Raw genomic sequence first — 13,353 nt, forward strand, 5'->3', positions numbered from 1 at the left:
AGTGTGAAAGCAATGATCATTTCGGCGTTTCAGGCATCCTAGACTTAACTCTGAGGCATTGCTCCACCAGATCGAATAGTTAGGGCCTAAGAAGTCAACGCCAGAAGCATAAAATACAATACAAATACAACAGTTTTTCCATCGTATAAAACGAATAATTGCAAACAGAATGAGACTTATGGTCATTTCTACGTTCCGAGCAACCTAGGCTTCACCCTAGGGCGTTGATCCAACAGATTGAATATTTAGGGCCTTAGAAGTCAACGCCCGAAGCATAAATTACAATATAAATACAACAGTTTTTCCATCGTATAGAACGGATAATAGCATCCAGTGTGAAAGTTATGGTCATTTCTGCGTTCCGGGCAACCTCGGCTTCGCTCTAGGGCGTTGGTCCTCCAGATCAAACAGTTAGTTCCTTAGAAGTCAACGCCCGAAGCATAAAATACAAAATAAATAGAACAGTTTTTCCATCGTATAAAACGAATAATAGCAACCAGTGTAAAAGTTATGATCATTTCTACGTTCCGGCAACCTAGGCTTCACCCCAGGGCGTTCTTCCACCAGATCGAATAGTTAGGGGCTAAGAAGTGAACGCCAGCACCATAAAATACAATATAAATACAATAGTTCTTCCATCATATGAAACGAATAATTGCAACCAGTATGAAAGTTATGGTCATTTCTACGTTCCGGGCAACCTAGGCTTCACTCTATGGCTTTCTTCCACCACATCCAATAGCTGCGGCCTCAGAAGTCAACGCCTGAAGCATAAAATACAATAAAAATACAACAGTCTTTCCATCCTGTAACAGGAATAATTGCAACCAGTATGAAAGTAGTGGTCATTTCTACGTTCCGGGCAACCTAGACTACACCCTAGAGCGTTGCTCCAACAGATCGAATGGTTAGTGCCTTAGAAGTCCACGGCCGAAGCATAAAATACAAAATAAATAGAACTGCTTTTCCATCGTATAAAACGAATAGTTGCAACCAGTATGAAAGTTAACGTCATTTCTACGTTCCGGGCAACCTAGGCTTCACTCTAGGGCGTTGCTCCACCAGATCGAATACTTAGTGCCTTAGAAGTCAACGCCAGAATCATAAAATACAATAAAGATGCAACAGCTTTTCCATCGTATTAAACGAATAATTTCAACCAGTGTGAATGTCATGGTCATATCTACATTGCGAGCAACCTAGGCTTAACTCTAGGGCGTTGCTCCACCAGATCGAATAGTTAGTGCCTTGGAAGTCAACGCCAGAAGCATAAAAAACAATATAAATACAACAGTTTTTCCATCGTATAAAACGAATAATTGCAACCAGTGTGAAAGTAATGGTCATTTCTACGTTCCGGGCAACCTACGTTTCACTCTATGGCGCTGCTCCACCAGATGGAATAGTTATGGCCTAAGAAGTCAACGCCAGAAGCACCAAATACATAATAAATGCAACAGTTTTTCCATCGTATAAAACGAGTAATTGCAACCAGTGTGAAACTAATGGTCATTTCTTCGTTCCGGGCAACCTGGGCTTCACTATAGGGCGTTGCTCCACCAGATCGAATAGCTAGGGATTTAGAATTCAACGCCAGAAGCATAAAATACAATAAAAATACAATAGTTTTTCCATCGTATAACAGGAATAATTGCAACTAGTGTGAATACAATGGTCATTTCTACGTTCCGGGCAACCTACGTTTCACTCTATGGCGTTGCTCCACCAGATGGAATAGTTATGGCATAAGAAGTCAACGCCAGAAGTACCAAATACATAATAAATGCAACAGTTTTTTCATCGTATAAAACGAGTAATTGCACACAGTGTGAAAGTAATGGTCATTTCTACGTTCCGGGCAACCTACGTTTCACTTTATGGCGTTGCTCCAGCAGATCGAATAGTTAGGGCCTAAGAAGTCAACGCCAGAAGCACCAAATACAAAATAAATACAACAGTTTTTCCATCGTATAAAACGAATAATTGCAACCAGTGTGAAACTAATGGTCATTTCTTCGTTCCGGGCAACCTGGGCTTCACTATAGGGCGTTGCTCCACCAGATCGAATAGCTAGGGATTTAGAATTCAACGCCAGAAGCATAAAATACAATAAAAATACAATAGTTTTTCCATCGTATAACAGGAATAATTGCAACTAGTGTGAATACAATGGTCATTTCTACGTTCCGGGCAACCTACGTTTCACTCTATGGCGTTGCTCCACCAGATGGAATAGTTATGGCATAAGAAGTCAACGCCAGAAGTACCAAATACATAATAAATGCAACAGCTTTTTCATCGTATAAAACGAGTAATTGCAAACAGTGTGAAAGTAATGGTCATTTCTACGTTCCGGGCAACCTACGTTTCACTTTATGGCGTTGCTCCAGCAGATCGAATAGTTAGGGCCTAAGAAGTCAACGCCAGAAGCACCAAATACAAAATAAATACAACAGTTTTTCCATCGTATAAAACGAATAATTGCAACCAGTGTGAAAGTAATGGTCATTTCTACGTTCCGGGCAACCTACGTTTCACTCTATGGCGTTGCTCCACCAGATGGAATAGTTATGGCCTAAGAAGTCAACGCCAGAAGCACCAAATACATAATAAATGCAACAGTTTGTCCATCGTATAAAACGAGTAATTGCAACCAGTGTGAAACTAATGGTCATTTCTACGTTGCGGGCAACCTAGGCTTCACCCAAGGGCGTTGTTCCACCAGATGGAATAGTTAGGATCTAAGAAGTCAACGCCAGAAGCATGAAATACGATATAAATACAACAGCTTTTCCATCGTATAAAACGAATAATTGCAACCAGTATGAAAGATAACGTCATTTCTACTTTCCGGGCAACCTAGGCTTCACTCTATGGCGTTCTTCCACAACATCCAATAGCTGCGGCCTCAGAAGTCAACGCCTGAAGCATAAAATACAATAAAAATACAACAGTCTTTCCATCCTATAACAGGAATAATTGCAACCCTTGTGAAAGTGATGTTCATTTGTACGTTCCAGGCAACCTAGGCATCACTCTAGGGCGTTGTTCCACCAGATCGAATTGTTAGGGCCTAAGAAGTCAACGCCAGAAGCATAAGATACAGTATAAATATAACAGTTTTTCCATCCTATCGAACGAATAATAGCAACCAGTGTGAAAGTTATGGTCATTTCTACGTTCCGAGCAAGCTAGGCTTCACCCTAGGGCGTTGCTCCAACAGATTGAATAGTTAGGGCCTTAGAAGTCAACGACCGAAGCATAAAATGCAATAAGAATACAACAGTGTATCCATCATATAACAGGAATAGTTGCAACCAGTTTGAAAGTGATGGCCAATTCTTCGTTCCGGGCAACCTAGGCTTCACTGTAGGGCGTTGCTCCACCAGAGCGAATAGTTAGTCCCTTAGAAGTCAACGCCAGAAGCATAAAATACAATATAAATACAACAGTTTTTCCATCGTATAAAACGTATATTGCAACCAGTATGAAACTTATGGACATTTCTACTTTCTGAGCAACCTAGACTTCACCCTAGGGCGTTGCTCCAACAGATTGAATAGTTAGGGCCTTAGAAGTCAACGCCCGAACCATAAAACGCAAAAAAAATACAACCGTGTTTCCATCATATAACAGGAATAATTGCAACCAGTTTGAAAGTGATGGCCAATTCTACATTCCGGGCAACCTAGGCTTCACTCTATGGCGCGGCTCCACCAGATCGAATAGTTGGTGCCTTAGAAGTCAACGCCAGAAGCATAAAATACAATATAAATACAACAGTTTTTCCATCGTATAAAACGAATAATTGCAACCAGGATGAAACCTATGGTCGTTTCAACTTTCCGAGCAACCTAGGCTTCACCCTAGAGCGTTGCTCCAACGGATTGAATAGTTAGGGCCTTAGAAGTCAACGCCCGAACCATAAAATGCAAAAAAAATACAGCAGTGTTTCCATCATATAACAGGTATAATTGCAACCAGTTTGAAATTGATGGCCAATTCTACGTTCCGGGCAACCTAGGCTTCGCTCTAGGGCGTTGCTCCACCAGATCGAATAGATAGTGCCTAAGAAGTCCACGCCAGAAGCATAAACTACGATATAAATACAACAGCTTTTCCATCGTATAAAACGAATAATTGCAACCAGTATGAAACTTATGGTCATTTCTACTTTCCGAGCAACCTGGGCTTCACCCTAGGGCGTTGCTCCAACAGATTGAATAGTTAGGGCCTTAGAAGTCAACGCCCGAACCATAAAATGCAAAAAAAAATACAACAGTGTTTCCATCATATATAAGGAGTAATTGCAACCAGTATGAAAGTGATGGCCAATTCTACGTTCCGGGCAACCTAGGTTTCACTCCAGGGCGTTGCTCCACCAGACCGAATAGTTACGGCCTAAGAAGTCACAACGCCAGAAGCATAAAATACGATATAAACACAACAGTTTTTCCATCGTATAAAACGAATAATTGCAACCAGTATGAAACTAATGGTCATTTCTACTTTCCGAGCAAGCTAGGCTTCACCCTAGGGCGTTGGTCCAACAGATTGAATAGTTAGGGCCTTAGAAGTCAACGCCCGAACCATAAAATGCAAGAAAAATACAACAGTGTTTCCATCATATATCAGGAATAATTGCAACCAGTTTGAAAGTTATGGCCAATTCTACGTTCCAGGCAACCTAGGCTTCACTCTAGGGCGTTGCTCCACCAGATCGGATAGTTAGTGCCTTAGAAGTCAACGCCAGAAGCATAAAATACAATATAAATACAACAGTTTTTCCATCGTATAAAACGAATAATTGCAACCAGTATGAAACTTATGGTCATTTCTATTTTCCGAGCAACCTAGGCTTTACCCTAGGGCGTTGCTCCAACAGATTGAATAGTTAGGGCCTTAGAAGGCAACGCCCAAACCATAAAATGCAAAAAAAATACAACAGTGTTTCCATCATATAACAGGAATAATTGCAACCAGTTTGAAATTGATGGCCAATTCTACGTTCCGGGCAACCTAGGCTTCGCTCTAGGGCGTTGCTCCACCAGATCGAATAGATAGTGCCTAAGAAGTCCACGCCAGAAGCATAAAATACGATATAAATACAACAGCTTTTCCATCGTATAAAACGAATAATTGCAACCAGTATGAAACTTATGGTCATTTCTACTTTCCGAGCAACCTGGGCTTCACCCTAGGGCGTTGCTCCAACAGATTGAATAGTTAGGGCCTTAGAAGTCAACGCCCGAACCATAAAATGCAAAAAAAAATACAACAGTGTTTCCATCATATATAAGGAGTAATTGCAACCAGTATGAAAGTGATGGCCAATTCTACGTTCCGGGCAACCTAGGTTTCACTCCAGGCGTTGCTTCACCAGACCGAATAGTTACGGCCTAAGAAGTCACAACGCCAGAAGCATAAAATACGATATAAATACAACAGTTTTTCCATCGTATAAAACGAATAATTGCAACCAGTATGAAACTAATGGTCATTTCTACTTTCCGAGCAAGCTAGGCTTCACCCTAGGGCGTTGGTCCAACAGATTGAATAGTTAGGGCCTTAGAAGTCAACGCCCGAAGCATAAAATGCAATAAAAATACAACAGTGTATCCATCATATAACAGGAATAATTGCAAACAGTTTGAAAGCGATGGCCAATTCTACGTTCCCGGCAACCTAGGCTTCACTCTAGGGCGTTGCTCCACCAGATCGAATAGTTAGTGCCTTAGAAGTCAACGCCAGAAGCATAAAATACAATATAAATACAACAGTTTTTCCATCGTATAAAACGAATAATTGCAACCAGCATGAAACTTATGGTCATTTCAACTTTCCGAGCAACCTAGGCTTCACCCTAGAGCGTTGCTCCAACGGATTAAATAGTTAGGGCCTTAGAAGTCAACGCCCGAACCATAAAATGCAAAAAAAATACAGCAGTGTTTCCATCATATAACAGGTATAATTGCAACCAGTTTGAAATTGATGGACAATTCTACGTTCCGGGCAACCTAGGCTTCGCTCTAGGGCGTTGCTCCACCAGATCGAATAGTTAGGGCCTTAGAAGTCAACGCCCGAACCATAAGATGCAAAAAAAATACAACAGTGTTTCCATCATATAACAGGAATAATTGCAAGCAGTTTGAAAGTGATGGCCAATTCTACGTTCCGGGCAACCTAGGTTTCACTCCAGGGCGTTGCTCCACCAGACCGAATAGTTACGGCCTAAGAAGGCACCGCCAGAAGCATAAAATACAATATAAATATAACAGTTTTTCCATCGTATATAACGAATAATAGCAATCAGTGTGAAAGTTATGGTCATTTCTAAGTTCCGGGCAACCTAGGCTTCACCCTAGGGCGTTGCTCCAACAGATTGAATAGTTAGGGCCTTAGAAGTCAACGCCCGAAGCATAAAATGCAATAAAAATGCAACAGTTTTTCCATCGTATAAAAGGATTAATTGCAACCAGTTTGAAAGTGATGGTCATTTCTACGTTCCCGGCAACCTAGGCTTCACTCTAGGGCGTTGCTCCACCGGATCGAATAGCTAGGGCCTTAGAAGTCAACGCCACAAGCATGAAATACAATATAAATACAACAGTTTTTCCATCGTATAAAACGAATAATTGCTACCGGTGTGAAAGTTATGGTCATTTCTACGTTCCGGGCAACCTAGGCTTCACTCTAGGTCGTTGCTCCACCAGATCAAACAGCGAGGGCCTTGGAAGTCAACGCCCGAAGCATAAAATACGATATAAATACAACAGTTTTTCCATCGTATAAAACGAATAATTGCAACCAGTATGAAACTTATGTTCATTTCTACTTTCCGAGCAACCTAGGCTTCACCCTAGGGCGTTGCTCCAACAGATTGAATAGTTAGGGCCTTAGAAGTCAACGCCCGAACCATAAAATGCAAAAAAAATACAACAGTGTTTCCATCATATAACAGGAATAATTGCAACCAGTTTGAAAGTGGTGGCCAATTCTACGTTCCGGGCAACCTAGGCTTCACTCTATGGCGTGGCTCCACCAGATCGAGTAGCTAGTGCCTTAGAAGTCAACGCCAGAAGCATAAAATACAATATAAATACAACAGCTTTTCCATCGTATAAAACGAATAATTGCAACCAGTATGAAACTTATGGTCATTTCAACTTTCCGAGCAAGCTAGGCTTCACCCTAGGGCGTTGCTCCAACAGATTGAATAGTTAGGGCCTTAGAAGTCAACGACCGAAGCATAAAATGCAATAATAATACAACAGTGTATCCATCATATAACAGGAATAATTGCAACCAGTTTGAAAGTGATGGCCAATTCTACGTTCCGGGCAACCTAGGCTTCACTCTAGGGCGTTGCTCCAACAGGTTGTATAGTTAGGGCCTTAGAAGTCAACGCCCGAACCATAAAATGCAAAAAAAATACAACAGTGTTTCCATCATATAACAGGAATTATTGCAACCAGTTTGAAAGTGAAGGCCAATTCTACGTTCCGGGCAACCTAGGCTTCACTCTATTGCGTTGCTCCTCCAGATCGAATAGTTAGTGCCTTAGAAGTCAACGCCAGAAGCATAAAATACAATATAAATACAACAGCTTTCCATCGTATAAAACGAATAATTGCAACCAGTATGAAACTTATGGACATTTCTACTTTCTGAGCAACCTAGCCTTCACCCTAGGGCGTTGCTCCAACAGATTGAATAGTTAGGGCCTTAGAAGTCAACGCCCGAACCATAAAACGCAAAAAAAATACAACAGTGTTTCCATCATATAACAGGAATAATTGCAACCAGTTTGAAAGTGGTGGCCAATTCTACGTTCCGGGCAACCTACGCTTCACTCTAGGGCGTGGCTCCACCAGATCGAATAGTTAGTGCCTTAGAAGTCAACGCCAGAAGCATAAAACACAATGTAAGTACAACAGCTTTTCCATCGTATAAAACGAATAATTGCAACCAGTATGAAACTTATGGTCATTTCAACTTTCCGAGCAACCTAGGATTCACCCTAGAGCGTTGGTCCAACGGATTGAATAGTTAGGGCCTTAGAAGTCAACGCCCGAACCATAAAATGCAAAAAAAATACAACAGTGTTTCCATCATATATCAGGAATAATTGCAACCAGTATGAAAGTGATGGCCAATTCGACGTTCCGGGCAACCTAGGTATCACTCCCGGCCGTTGCTCCACCAGACCGAATAGTTACGACCTAAGAAGTCAACGCCAGAAGCATAAAATACGATATAAATACAACAGCCTTTCCATCGTATAAAACGAATAATTGCAATCAGTATGAAACTTATGGTCATTTCTACTTTCCGAGCAAGCTAGGCTTCACCCTAGGGCGTTGCTCCAACAGATTGAATAGTTAGGGCCTTAGACGTCAACGCCCGAACCATAAAATGCAAAAAAAATACAACAGTGTTTCCATCATATAACAGGAATAATTGCAACCAGTTTGAAAGTGAAGGCCAATTCTACGTTCCGGGCAACCTAGGCTTCACTCTATTGCGTTGTTCCACCAGATCGAATAGCTAGTGCCTTAGAAGTCAACGCCAGAAGCATAAAATACAATATAAATACAACAGCTTTCCATCGTATAAAACGAATAATTGCAACCAGTATGAAACTTATGGACATTTCTACTTTCTGAGCAACCTAGACTTCACCCTAGGGCGTTGCTCCAACAGATTGAATAGTTAGGGCCTTAGAAGTCAACGCCCGAACCATAAAACGCAAAAAAAATACTACAGTGTTTCCATCATATAACAGGAATAATTGCAACCAGTTTGAAAGTGATGGCCAATTCTACGTTCCGGGCAACCTAGGCTTCACTCTACTGCGTTGCTCCACCAGATAGAATAGTTAGTGCCTTAGAAGTCAACGCCAGAAGCATAAAATACGATATAAATACAACAGCTTTTCCATCGTATAAAACGAATAATTGCAACCAGTATGAAACTTATGGACATTTCTACTTTCTGAGCAACCTAGGCTTCACTCTAATGCGTTGCTCCAACAGATTGAATAGTTAGGACCATAGAAGTCAACGCCCGAACCATAAAATGCAAAAAAAATACAACAGTGTTTCCATCATATATCAGGAATAATTGCAACCAGTTTGAAAGTGATGGCCAATTCTACGTTCCGGGCAACCTAGGCTTCACTCTAGGGCGTTGCTCCACCAGATCGAATAGTTAGTGCCTTAGAAGTCAACGCCAGAAGCATAAAATACACTATAAATACAACAGTTTTTCCATCGTATAAAACGAATAATTGCAACCAGTATGAAACTGATGGTCATTTCTACTTTCCGAGCAAGCTAGGATTCACCCTTGGGCCTTGCTCCAACAGACTGAATAGTTAGGACCATAGAAGTCAACGCCCGGAACATAAAATGCAATAAAAATACAACAGTGTTTCCATCATATAACAGGAATAATTGCAACCAGTTTGAAAGTGATGGCCAATTCTACGTTCCGGGCAACCTAGGCTTCTCTCTAGGGCGTTGCTCCAACATATTGAATAGATAGGGCCTTAGAAGTCAACCCCAGAGGTTTAAAGTACAATATAAATACAACAGCGATTCCATCGTATAAAACGAATAATTGCAACCAGTGTGAAAGTTATGGTCATTTCTACGTTCCGGGCAACCTAGGCTTCACTCTATGGCGTTCTTCCACCACATCCAATAGCTGCGGCCTCAGAAGTCAACGCCTGAAGCATAAAATACAATATCAATACAACAGTTTTTCCATCATATGACAGGAATAATTGCAACCAGTTTGAAAGTGATGGTCATTTCTACGTTCCGGCCAACCTAGGCTTCAATCTAGGGCGTTGCTCCACCAGATCGAACAGTTAGTGCCTTGGAAGTCAACGCCAGAAGCATAAAAAACAATATAAATACAACAGCTTTTCCATCGTATAAAACGAATAATTGCAACCAGTATGAAATTTAACGTCATTTCTACTTTCCGGGCAACCTAGGCTTCACCCTAGGGCGTTGCTCCACCAGATCAAACAGTTTGGGCCTTAGAAGTCAACGCCCGAAGCATAAAATACAAAATAAATAGAACAGTTTTTCCATTGTATAAAACGAATAATTGCAACCAGTGTAAAAGTTATGGTCATTTCTACGTTCCGGGCAACCTAGGCTTCACCCTGGGGCGTTATTCCACCAGATCGAATAGTTATGGCCTAAGAAGTGAACGTCAGAAGCATAAAATACAATATAAATACAACAGTTTTTCCATCATATAAAACAAGTAATTGCAACCAGTATGAAAGTAGTGGTCATTTCTACGTTCCGGGCAACCTAGACTACACCCTAGAGCGTTGCTCCAACAGATCGAATAGTTAGTGCCTTAGAAGTCCACGGCCGAAGCATAAAATACAAAATAAATAGAACTGCTTTTCCATCGTATAAAACGAATAATTGCAACCAGTATGAAACTTATGGTCATTTCAACTTTCCGAGCAACCTAGGATTCACCCTAGAGCGTTGGTCCAACGGATTGAATAGTTAGGGCCTTAGAAGTCAACGCCCGAACCATAAAATGCAAAAAAAATACAACAGTGTTTCCATCATATATCAGGAATAATTGCAACCAGTATGAAAGTGATGGCCAATTCGACGTTCCGGGCAACCTAGGTATCACTCCCGGCCGTTGCTCCACCAGACCGAATAGTTACGACCTAAGAAGTCAACGCCAGAAGCATAAAATACGATATAAATACAACAGCCTTTCCATCGTATAAAACGAATAATTGCAATCAGTATGAAACTTATGGTCATTTCTACTTTCCGAGCAAGCTAGGCTTCACCCTAGGGCGTTGCTCCAACAGATTGAATAGTTAGGGCCTTAGACGTCAACGCCCGAACCATAAAATGCAAAAAAAATACAACAGTGTTTCCATCATATAACAGGAATAATTGCAACCAGTTTGAAAGTGAAGGCCAATTCTACGTTCCGGGCAACCTAGGCTTCACTCTATTGCGTTGTTCCACCAGATCGAATAGCTAGTGCCTTAGAAGTCAACGCCAGAAGCATAAAATACAATATAAATACAACAGCTTTCCATCGTATAAAACGAATAATTGCAACCAGTATGAAACTTATGGACATTTCTACTTTCTGAGCAACCTAGACTTCACCCTAGGGCGTTGCTACAACAGATTGAATAGTTAGGGCCTTAGAAGTCAACGCCCGAACCATAAAACGCAAAAAAAATACAACAGTGTTTCCATCATATAACAGGAATAATTGCAACCAGTTTGAAAGTGATGGCCAATTCTACATTCCGGGCAACGTAGGCTTCACTCTATGGCGTGGCTCCACCAGATCGAATAGTTGGTGCCTTAGAAGTCAACGCCAGAAGCATAAAATACAATATAAATACAACAGTTTTTCCATCGTATAAAACGAATAATTGCAACCAGGATGAAACCTATGGTCATTTCAACTTTCCGAGCAACCTAGGCTTCACCCTAGAGCGTTGCTCCAACGGATTGAATAGTTAGGGCCTTAGAAGTCAACGCCCGAACCATAAAGTGCAAAAAAAATACAGCAGTGTTTCCATCATATAACAGGTATAATTGCAACCAGTTTGAAATTGATGGCCAATTCTACGTTCCGGGCGACCTAGGCTTCGCTCTAGGGCGTTGCTCCACCAGATCGAATAGATAGTGCCTAAGAAGTCCACGCCAGAAGCATAAAATACGATATAAATACAACAGCTTTTCCATCGTATAAAACGAATAATTGCAACCAGTATGAAACTTATGGTCATTTCTACTTTCCGAGCAACCTGGGCTTCACCCTAGGGCGTTGCTCCAACAGATTGAATAGTTAGGGCCTTAGAAGTCAACGCCCGAACCATAAAATGCAAAAAAAAATACAACAGTGTTTCCATCATATATAAGGAGTAATTGCAACCAGTATGAAAGTGATGGCCAATTCTACGTTCCGGGCAACCTAGGTTTCACTCCAGGGCGTTGCTCCACCAGACCGAATAGTTACGGCCTAAGAAGTCACAACGCCAGAAGCATAAAATACGATATAAACACAACAGTTTTTCCATCGTATAAAACGAATAATTGCAACCAGTATGAAACTAATGGTCATTTCTACTTTCCGAGCAAGCTAGGCTTCACCCTAGGGCGTTGGTCCAACAGATTGAATAGTTAGGGCCTTAGAAGTCAACGCCCGAACCATAAAATGCAAGAAAAATACAACAGTGTTTCCATCATATATCAGGAATAATTGCAACCAGTTTGAAAGTTATGGCCAATTCTACGTTCCAGGCAACCTAGGCTTCACTCTAGGGCGTTGCTCCACCAGATCGGATAGTTAGAGCCTTAGAAGTCAACGCCAGAAGCATAAAATACAATATAAATACAACAGTTTTTCCATCGTATAAAACGAATAATTGCAACCAGTATGAAACTTATGGTCATTTCTATTTTCCGAGCAACCTAGGCTTTACCCTAGGGCGTTGCTCCAACAGATTGAATAGTTAGGGCCTTAGAAGGCAACGCCCGAACCATAAAATGCAAAAAAAATACAACAGTGTTTCCATCATATATAAGGAGTAATTGCAACCAGTATGAAAGTGATGGCCAATTCTACGTTCCGGGCAACCTAGGCTTCACTCTATTGCGTTGCTCCACCAGATAGAATAGTTAGTGCCTTAGAAGTCAACGCCAGAAGCATAAAATACAATATAAATACAACAGTTTTTCCATCGTATAAAACGAATAATTGCAACCAGTATGAAACTTATGGACATTTCTACTTTCTGAGCAACCTAGGCTTCACCCTAGGGCGTTGCTCCAACAGATTGAATAGTTAGGACCATAGAAGTCAACGCCCGAACCATAAAATGCAAAAAAAATACAACAGTGTTTCCATCATATATCAGGAATAATTGCAACCAGTTTGAAAGTGATGGCCAATTCTACGTTCCGGGCAACCTAGGCTTCACTCTAGGGCGTTGCTCCACCAGATCGAATAGTTAGTGCCTTAGAAGTCAACGCCAGAAGCATAAAATACACTATAAATACAACAGTTTTTCCATCGTATAAAACGAATAATTGCAACCAGTATGAAACTGATGGTCATTTCTACTTTCCGAGCAACCTAGGCTTTACCCTAGGGCGTTGCTCCAACAGATTGAATAGTTAGGGCCTAAGAAGTCAACGCCCGAAGCATAAAATGCAATAAAAATACAACAGTGTTTCCATCGTATAAAACCAATAATTCCAACCAGTATGAAACGTATGGTCATTTCTACTTTCCGAGCAAGCTAGGATTCACCCTTGGGCCTTGCTCCAACAG

This window comes from Calliopsis andreniformis, unplaced genomic scaffold, assembly GCF_051401765.1.
Source record: "Calliopsis andreniformis isolate RMS-2024a unplaced genomic scaffold, iyCalAndr_principal scaffold0004, whole genome shotgun sequence".
Classification (NCBI taxonomy): Eukaryota; Metazoa; Arthropoda; class Insecta; order Hymenoptera; family Andrenidae; genus Calliopsis; species Calliopsis andreniformis.